Source organism: Cnephaeus nilssonii (assembly GCF_951640355.1).
Source record: "Cnephaeus nilssonii genome assembly, chromosome: 8".
NCBI lineage: Eukaryota > Metazoa > Chordata > Mammalia > Chiroptera > Vespertilionidae > Cnephaeus > Cnephaeus nilssonii.
The window spans coordinates 66964476-66974168 of NC_137079.1; positions in this window are offsets into that span (position 1 = coordinate 66964476).

A 9693-nucleotide genomic window follows, 5' to 3' on the forward strand; every position below is an offset into this window, starting at 1 on the left:
TAGTAAAATATTTTTTGTGTGTGTGAGAGAATTAACTCTTACTGCATTCAAGTACTTATGGAAGTATCTGGCATACAGTAAGTGCTTGATAAATTCCAGTTATTATTATTATTAGTAATAGTGGCAGATTTGGAGAACATGACTGTCAAAATCTTGGTTTTAATAATCAAATCCAGCCTCGTAAGCAGCATGTAAAAATTTCCTCATATCCTGCATGGAAAAGCAGAAAAAAAACAACAGTATAGGATTTAATTGTCAAAATTATTGGCTCCAAAACTGTTAAATTTCAAAACAAAAGCTGATGTGCTATGTGAGGGTCAGGACCCTGGTTGGGACATAATGGGACTTTGACAGATGGTATAGGATTACCTGGTTTGATTCCCTGGAACATCTTGTACATACTGGTTCCTCTGAATCTACTGGTGCTACAGAAATGGCCCACTCCTCCATTATCATACCTTTCTATCTGAGAAATTAGAGTTCTCTTCACTGAAAGGCAGCACAGCCCCTCCCCAATCAGGATCTGTGCCCACTTTTCATAGGTCTATAACTAGAGTTAAGTTAAAAAGTTTCCTGATGAGAACATGCTGGACAAAAGAAAAAAGAAGAAAAAAAAGGGACTTAAACAAAAAGTATCTGTAATATTGAGCTAGTATGTACCACCAGAAAATAGTGAGTGCGAGGAACTAAATTTTGAAGTTTCTTTATCCAGGAAGAATTTATTGATTTCAGAGCACTGACCTGGAATACAAGATTTAACATGTTTGAAAGGACCTCAGGACATGGTACAGACTTGCTACTAGGATGACTTATAGAAACATGGTAAAAGCCATTGTCTGCTTTAAGTGACATTGAAATGTCAGAATTGCCATCACATATAGTGAAAGGAGGGTTAAAATACCCAGAAATTGGGCTTTCTTGGGTTACTAGTCTAGGTAAGGAGCTAAATATTGTAAGGTTATTATATTGCAATATAATATACCATTTACCATGTTTTTCAGGAATATGCTAGTGAGAGGGGCACCGGCATCACCAAACGTTTGATGGTATCTCTCCATGTAGGCTACTACTGACTATATGAGAGACAATTGTGGAGGTAGGCTTACTGGTCACAATTAGAGTGATAGGACTCTAAAACATTGGCCCTATTTTACTGACAAATCAAGTAGATAAAATTATTGTGATATATGGCAATGTCAAAAGGAAAAATAAGTGGGAACCTACAAGAATTCTACTCATTGTTTTAACATTCAATGAAAGGACATTGGATGATGGAGACTGAAAGATGTCACCCTAATAAAATCATCACCTCTTTCCTAGATTTTAGGACCTAGACTATTTGTGGATGAAGATTATTTAAGAGTTTGAATCTCGGGAGAAAGAACCCTGCAACACCAATTCAAATTCAAATTATAACTGTGTCAAATATTTGAGAACTCTTGGATGACTCAGGACCAAATTTCTTTAATAACTAAAAATGTGGAGAATCATAGCCAGTTGTGGCTCAGTTGATTGAATGTTGTCCCATGCACCAGGAGGTCACTATTTTGATATGATTCCTATTCAGGGCACATGCTGGGTTGCAGGATCGATCCCCAGTAGGGAGGGTGCTGAAGGTAGCAGATCAATGTTTCTCTCTCATTTGCCCTTCCATCTCTCTCTCCCACTCCCTTCCTCTCTTTGAAATATATTAAAAAACAAAACATAAAACATGGAGAATCATAATGCCAACCTTATTAGAATGGGCACATATGGAGTACAAGTAATAAATGCAATTGTGTCCAAGGTTGAACTCCCACTGCCTCCATTAGTTCTGTAATGTAATTAGTGGTCATTTTCCTGGTCTACAAATTTATAATTGGAATAGACATAATTGGTAGTTGGCACAAGGTCCTTGGCCTATGGGATTAGAGTTATCTTCATGGCAAAGGAAATTGGAAGAAGCCTGAATAATTTCTTCCCTCCGCCCTAACCAAAAGAGTATATTTAAAAACAAAACAAACAAAAGCACTATCTTTTTCTGATATTATATTGCTAAGGATATGAAGGATGCAAGGATTATATTTTTGTTCATATCTCCATCTCATGCTAGAGTCAGATTTTGAAAAATGACAGTAGATTACCATAAAAGCAAACACACAAACACATACACACACACACACACACACACACACACACACACACACACACACACACACGTAGCATCCCTGATTGCAGTCACCATGCCAGATAAGGTGTCTTTGCTAGAGAAGATTAACACAGCCTTGGGTATATGGTATGTAGCCATTTATTTGTTGAATGTATGTTGTTTGTTACCCCTCCCCCAATTAGCATAAAAGAGGATCAGAAGCATTTCATGTTCACATGAAATGAGCAGCACTGTATATTTTACATTAACACCAAGGATATGCTAACTCTTTCACCCTCTGTATAATCTAGTCCAAAAATGATCTGCACTGCTTGGTCATCCCTCAGAATATCACATTGACCCTTTCTATTGTTGACATCTGATAATCAGAGCAAATGAAGAAGACCTAACTATGATACAAGCCTCGGAGGGTAGGAGATAAACCCTATACAGATTTGCCTACAAAATCAATAAAAATTTTAAGAGACCAATGATCAGGGACTTGTTAAGACATTCCTTTAGAGGAAGCATTAGCATATTTGCACCTCTCACCATGAAGCGAGAACACAATGCCTGTTGATCTGGTCAGGTACTGGAGACAGCATGTTCCACAGCTGGGAATATTGTTCCATATCATATATTGGGTGATTTGAAAAGCCTTAGCATTGTGTGGAATCCAGAGGAGGAAAGGACTCTGCCTCAGCTACAGGCAAGTCAAAACAGCTCCTATGCTCGAGCCCTAAATTCCAACAGACAAAATGTTATCTATACTAATAAAAGAGTAATATGCTAATTAGACCGGAAGACCTTCCGAAGACCTTCCAAATGTCCTTCCATACAAAGTAGGGGGCTTGGCTGACATGCAAACTGCCCCTAAATGGCCATCAGTGAGGCCAGCCACACCCCCTTGAGGGGACCCTCACCCCATGGGGGTGTGGCCAACCTGCAAATGGCCCTCAGCCCCTCACTCAGGTTGGCCCCACCCCCAGCAGAGACCCCTCAACCCCGATGGGGGTGTGGCCAGCCTGACAACCTCCCCAGACCCTCGCCCAGGCTGGCACTACCCCCAGTGGGGACCCCCATCTCGATGGGGCTGTGGCCAGCCTGAAAATAGCCCCAGGCCCCTATCCCAGGCTAGCCCCTCCCCAAAGGAGACCCTCACCCTGATCGGGGACCCCCTTCAGGGCAGACCAGCCAGCCCCACCTGTGTACCAGGTCTCTATCTATACTAATAAAAGAGTAATAAGCTAATTAGACTGGATGTCCTTCCAGACAAAGCCATGGTGGCGGGGCCAAGGCAGAGGCAGTTAGGAAGATAAGGCTGGCAGGGGAGGGCAGTTAGGGGGATCAGGCTGGCAGGGGAGGGCAGTTAGAGGGATCAGGACAGTGGGGGAGAGCAGTTATGAGGATCGGGTTGGCAGGGGAGAGCAGTTAGGGGGATCAGGCTGGCAGGGGAGGGCAGTTAGGGGGATAAGGCCGGCAGGCAGGCAAGCGATTAGGAGCCAGCAGTCCCAGATTGCAAGAGGGATGTCCAACTGCCAGATTAGGCCTGATCCCACAGGGCTCAGGCCTAAACCAGCAGTTGGATATCACCTGAGGGGTTCCGTATTAGAGAGGGTGCAGGCCAGGCTGAGGGACACCCCCGTCCCATGCACGAATTTCATGCACTGGGCCTCTAGTTCTATTTAATAAAAGGCTAATATGCAAATCAACCAGACAGCCAAACAACCGGTCGCTATGATGCGCACTGACCACCAGGGGGCAGACACTCAACCAGAAGCTGGGCTCATGGCTGGCTAGTGCAGCGGTGGTGGTGGGAGCCTTTCCCGCCTCTGCGGCAGTCCTAAGAACATCTGACTGCCAGCTTAGGCCTGCTCCACGTGAGACATCCCCTGAGGGCTCCTGGACTGCAAGAGGGTGCACGCAGGGCTGAGGGACCCCCTGGAGTGCACGAATCTCGTGCACCAGGCCTCTAGTTAGAGATATAGGTGATAGACAATATGCTATGTGGAGTTCATAGGCAACTTTGATGGGAAAACCAAGTCTAGGAGGGCTGCTTGGCAGACAATCTCCAGCTGTCAGCTTCTTGACGGATGCATCTTTCTGGAGCTACTTCTACCAAGGGCACATTCTTCTTAGAGCACCCATGTCAAATGCTGGATTGATGCAGAGCTGCAACCCAGGACGTTTCTGAAGAAGTTGGTCAAGGTTGCCCTTAGCCATGCGTTGCAGCACAACTTTTCCATTTGAGTTGGCTTCATGAAGAATGCCATTGACAATAATTTTGTGGGCATTTTTCTTTTATTTTAATGCAGTTGATTACTTTAACCCTTTGCACTCACTTGCTTTTTTTTCTCGATTCCTTTATTCTAATTCTAACTGTGTCGAGTCAAACTCGACATCCGAGTGCAAAAGGTTAATTGATATTAAGCCAAATTTTTTGATAAATCAAGATTATTTTATAACAAGCCCTATCCTATTAATTGGGAATAAACACAAAGCTGAATTTTTGTTTGCTAATATTTTAAGATAGTTGACAAATTGTTAAATTGACCTAATTATCTTTCTGTCCTTAGGTTTGAAATCTTTATTTTTTTTTAACTGATAGAGTTTGAAGAATTCTCTCTTTTTTTCTGTTCTAGTGAAGAGTGTGCTATTTTATTGTAATCATATTATTTATATTATTATTCATAAAATAATAATAAAAGTATTTACAATTGCAGTTGGTCTTTTATTGGTCATTAAATGTTTATCATAATTCACTGAAAAGCCATCCTGATCTGAGGTCTTCCTTGTAATATTTCAATTACTAGTTTCATTTGTATATTATTTCTGCTACCTGTTTTTTCTTTAATTAATTTGGCAAAAATTTGTCCATTACATTTAAGAATTCAAATGCATTTACACTTTTTTATAATTCTTTTTTTTTTTAATCTATTTTATTGATTTTTTTACAGAGAGGAAGGGAGAGGGATAGAGAGCTAGAAACATCGATGAGAGAGAAACATCGACCAGCTGCCTCCTGCACAACCCCTACCGGGGATGTGCCCGCAACCAATGTACATGCCCTTGACCGGAATCGAACCTGGGACCTTTCAGTCCACAGACCGACGCTCTATCCACTGAGCCAAACCGGTTTCGGCGCTTTTTTATAATTCTTATATTTCAATGTATATTTTATTTATAATTCTTTCATTTTTTGCATTGGTTTCCATTTTATTTTTTTAATCTTCATTTTTAAAATATTACATATGTCCCCATTTTCCCCCCACTGACACCTTCTAGCCCATCCTTGGCCTCCACCCCAGGCCTTCACTACACTATTTTCTGTGTCCATGTGTTATGCATATATGCATACAAGTTCTTTCATTGATCTTTTCCCCCTCACCCACTCAACCTGCCTTCCCTCTGAGTTCTCTGATGTTGGTCTGCAGTACTTTTTAAAAAAAAACAACCCAAGTGCCCCTTAAAAAAGCAGTGGTACATTTATACAATGGAATACTGCACAGCTATAAAAAAGAAAGAACTCTTACCATTTTCAACAGCATGGATGGACTTGGAGAGTATTATGCTAAGCCAGTCAGAGAAAGATAAGAATAACATGATCTCACTCATATGTGGAATCTAATGAACAAAATAAATTGTTGAATAAAATAGAACCAGAGACATAGCAGCATGGAACAGACTGACCAATTTCAGAGGGAAGATGGGGATGGGGGAGTGGAAGGGGAGTGATTAACTGGGAACATATATGCATATATGAGAAACCCATGGACAGAGACAATAGAGTGGTGAAGGCCTGGGAGGAGCAGATATGGGTTAGAGGGAGTCAATGGGGAAAAAACACACAAACAAAAAAAGGGGACATCTGTAATATTTCAACAATAAAGATAAATTAAAAATAAAAATAATTTAAAAAAAACAGTATCTCCATATCTGTTTATTTTATTAGTTTTGTCAAAGAACAAATTGTCTTTTTTATTGGGTCTATTGTGTTTGATTTCTCATTTATTTTTCATGTCTATGAGTATTTTTTGCTTAATTCTTTCACCTTTTTCACCCAGTCCTGCAACCCCTGTCCCCTCTGACAGCTATCCTTTACATTTTATACCCATTTATTTTGCTGTGCTTTTTTTAAAAAGTAACCCCTTGAGAGTAATGCATAGCTTGATAATTTCCTTTCTTCCTTCCTGCAGTAGTATTAGCCTTGAAACTATATATAATGCCCCTCTAAAATTTGTGTATGCTTTAGGTCAGTCCTATTATAATTCTAATATGCAGTTTTTTGCTTTAGTGTATTTCAAAATATTGTTAATATTCTTTTTATAAATCTTTGTTGTTGAGAGTATTATAGATGCTCCCACTTTGCCCCACCCCTTGCCCCTGTGAGAAGCACACCAGGGTTGCCAGATAGCCAAGGCCACTCAGAGTGTGAAAGGCCTTGTTGTTAGTATGCCGAATGTCCAAGGCCACTCTGCGCCTAGGCTAAGATACCATAAGCAGGTGCAAGGACACAAGCACACCAATCCCACCGTACACTGCACATGCATGCCCTTCTGTAGCCAAAATACGATTGATGTAACTATTGGCATGAAGCAGTATTTGTCTCTGTAATAACATACAAGTTACTGACCAGCTCATCTGCTGGAGTGTGAAGAAGTGGGCTAGAGTGTAAAGAAGAAGGAGCTTGAGAGATGGAGCTGAGAGCTGGTACTGCTACAATGTAAGGCTAAGATATCATAGAGAGCTCAGATATAGTTGCCATGTAACCAGCCAGTGTGCTGGACAGAGGAGTGTGCTAGAGAGGTGGCTGGCACAGAGGATGTAGCTATGGGAGCCACGGGAGACAGGAGAAGCTGCTGAGGCTCAGCGTGCAGGTGCCACTACTAAGATTAGGCGGTGAGTCTAGGGGGCGGCGTGCAGCTGCTCAGATAATAACTGTGGGTACAGAGGCTATGAAGACTGCTTACTGTGTGAGAAAGATATATGTATTTACCGGCCTGTATATGGCTGTCTGTATATGGGACTTTGCTGTGAAGATCTGTTTGTCTAATGGCTTATGGCCACTGGCTTCTGCAATAAAGACTCATTCTTATAGACCTACAACTTCTCATGGCTTCTCCGTCTACTACCCAGTGTCCTAGAAGGTCCAGCCCCAGGCAGAGGGGCTTGGACCCAACACCTGTAACTAGTGAACAGAGGTTAAAGGAGGAACTTGGACTAAGTTCCCAGTAGTTAGTGTAGCGAGTAGGGTTCGGGAAGGAACCTGTCCTGGTGTAGTCAGGAAGAATTTAGAAGAATATATGGACTCGGCTCAACTCAGAGCAGCAGTGCTCATGCAGAGCTCTGACAGCCCCTAAACTATTAACTTACAAAATATTAAAATAATTAAGGACAAACGATTAATTAAGAAAGAGGCAGATTTTTCTATTTTTCCAAAAGCCTTAGGAAAAAATAAATGGAAGTTTTTCTTTTCATGACGATATGTGTTTTGTTTTGTTTTTATTTTGTGCTTGATAGGCACATAACAAAATAAAGTGATTCTTTTAGCTCTAGGCTAGAATCTTAATGTCTAAATACTTTATGGAGGTATTAATATATCAGCAGCATTAGTGTGTAAGCATTGTTAATCAGTTATCATAGTGGTTCCTTTTTATATACTTTCATCATTCTCCATGTGAAAATTTAAGGTGTATTGATATAAATATTTGTATTTCTTTTTTGCCTACCTCAGGGGGATAGTATTTTAATCCAGTATCAGTTTATTTTACCAAAAGCTTAGTAAGTTTTAAAGTGGCATGGCTTCCTGAAATCTCAAATATGTAAAAGCTATCAATTATTGGCTTTATTTTTTTTCCAGTTAATGTGATATAATGCAAGACAAAATTATAAATATAAAATTAGAATAATTTTAATAAGAATATCCTTGAGACATAAATTATAGAAAGAAGAATATGATAAGGCTTCTGCTTACAATAAGCATGCGGTTTTGCTTATTGTGTGCAAACACACCTAAAATCGAAGACATCGAAACAATCATTTGAATGGTATAGAGAGATTAGTATGGGCACACGTGGGTGAAAAACAAAATACAAGAAGCAAAGCAAGAAATGTGACTGTTTTGCTTTGAGAATAGCATCAGGAAAATATAGTTAGGCTTTTGAAGATGTACTGTGAGACATCTTTATCTAGTCAATTTTAATCAAGAATTTGCAAGTTTTGATGTTATTTAAAATTTTAAATTCATTATATAAGCATCTAAACAGTATATAATTTTAATTCTTAAAAAGCTTATTTGTTCTAAATGCTAGATATGCCAGTGCCTCACTGCCTCATTTAAGAAGCTAATTCTATCTTTGGTAATGCATTTATAGAAAAGCTTGTGATAAACTTACCTCCTTATAAGACAGATTGTTTACACAGGGTGGGGCAAAGTAGATTTATAGTTGTGAGTACTAGAAACTGAGTTTATTCTTATATTATTATTTATTAATTATTGTATTATTTTCCATCGAACAACAGTAAACCTACTTTTGTTAACTTGTACATATGGGGTGGGGATTGAGATTAAATATTTGAATTTTTAAAGTACAGCTATTGTTAATTTGTTCTGAAAAGTAAGTGCTCCATTTTTTTAGTTTGGTTTTTTAAGGGAGTGCATAGAATATGGGTGAAATGATTAAAATATCAAAATCATTAACACACTAGTGGGATGAGAGCATGAGTGGGGTGTGAGGGCAATGGGAGGATAAGGACACATATGTAATACCTCAATCAATAAAGAGAGAGAGAGAGAGAGAGAAAAGAAAGATTATCCTGTATGCTTTGACCTGCATTAAATAAATTGCTTGCAGACAAAAAAAAAAATCATTAACAAAAATGAGAGTGTTAAATATCAGCAAAGCAAATGCCTCTTTCCTCCAAAATCTTCTCTTCTCATTTTTTTCTTTTACTTTTAAAAAGCTTCTCTGGTCTCAAATTATTTAGGAGTGCTTGAAATAGTGTAGAATAACTGTTAGGTAATTTGATATATCCCTTTGATAAAATTGTTGATTGGATATTTTCTTATATATAGCTTCATTTAAGTTGTTACTACACTTCTTTTTATGACTTAAATGGATAAAAATTTAATAAAATAATTGAGGATGTCAAATGTCCAAGGAGCTAGCTTAATTTATCTTTAATATTTTTTTTTCATTTCAATTTATAAAATTTTCTTTTTTTTGGTAAATCTTTTATATACGATTTTATTTATATCTTCAAAAGTAAGACTATAATGAGATGTATTGAAAAGCAATGTACATCTGTGTTACTAGTTAAGTATACTAATCAGTTAATTCATATATTATGCAACATGAATACTAAAACCACACATTTTTAATTTGTCATTCTCTGAACAGGTCATTTCAGCTGAAATTTATTTATTTAAATAATTGACAGTCTTCTAATTTAATGAAAAAGAACAAAATAGCTAGTTTATGAATTTCTTAGAACTAGTCAAAGACTTGAAATAAAGGAATTAAAACATAGATTTTTGCAAGCTTATATGAAATAAAAATATGCAT